The following is a 921-nucleotide window of genomic DNA, read 5'->3' on the forward strand; positions in this document are numbered from 1 at the left end:
ACACACCTGAACTACAGCACTGCACAATCACAAACACGTTATACACACCTGAACTACAGCACTGCACAATCACAAACACGTTATACACACCTGAACTACAGCACTGCACAATCACAAACACGTTATACACACCTGAACTACAGCACTGCACAATCACAAACACGTTATACACACCTGAACTACAGCACTGCACAATCACAAACACGTTATACACACCTGAACTACAGCACTGCACAATCACAAACACGTTATACACACCTGAACTACAGCACTGCACAATCACAAGCACGTGAAACACACCTGAACTACAGCACTGCACAATCACAAGCACGTGAAACACACCTGAACTACAGCACTGCACAATCACAAACACGTGAAACACATCTGAACTACAGCACTGCACAATCACAAACACGTGAAACACACACCTGAACTAAAGCACTGCACAATCACAAACACGTGAAACACACCTGATCTACAGCACTGCACAATCAGAAACATGTGAAACACACACCTGAACTACAGCACTGCACAATCACAAACACATGAAACACACACCTGAACTACAGCACTACACAATCACAAACCTGAACTACAGCACAGCACAATCACAAACATGTGAAACACACCTGAACTACAGCACCGCACAATCGCAAACACGTGAAACACACATCTGAACTACAGCACTGCAGAATCGCAAACACGTGAAACACACACCTGAACTACAGCACTGCACAATCACAAACACGTGAAACACACAACTGAACTACAGCACTGCATAATCGCAAACACGTGAAACACACACCTGACTACAGCACCGCACAAACACGTAAAACACACCTGATCTACAGCACTGCACAATCACAAACACGTGAAACACACACCTGAACTACAGCACTGCACAAACACGTGAAACACACC

At 44.6% G+C, this 921-nt stretch overlaps 1 long non-coding RNA gene across 4 annotated transcripts in view; it reads right to left on the reverse strand.

Moving 5' to 3' along the window:
• LOC107679305 (uncharacterized) overlaps positions 1-914 on the reverse strand; it is a 2,731-nt gene extending 1,817 nt beyond the window's left edge. Inside the window, exons 1-4 of one of the 4 annotated variants that reach the window (XR_001633034.1) lie at positions 841-914; positions 718-761; positions 471-558; positions 343-428 (exon numbers count right to left, since the gene is read on the reverse strand). This is a non-coding gene — a long non-coding RNA (uncharacterized LOC107679305). Of the gene's footprint in view, positions 1-342; positions 429-470; positions 588-702; positions 762-840 lie in introns of all 4 variants that reach the window. The other 3 variants (XR_001633037.1, XR_001633036.1, XR_001633035.1) reach the window with 3 other exon arrangements.
• Positions 915-921: the final 7 nt, after the last annotated feature.

This window comes from Sinocyclocheilus anshuiensis, unplaced genomic scaffold (assembly GCF_001515605.1).
Source record: "Sinocyclocheilus anshuiensis isolate Anshui unplaced genomic scaffold, SAMN03320099.WGS_v1.1 scaffold7436, whole genome shotgun sequence".
Classification (NCBI taxonomy): Eukaryota; Metazoa; Chordata; class Actinopteri; order Cypriniformes; family Cyprinidae; genus Sinocyclocheilus; species Sinocyclocheilus anshuiensis.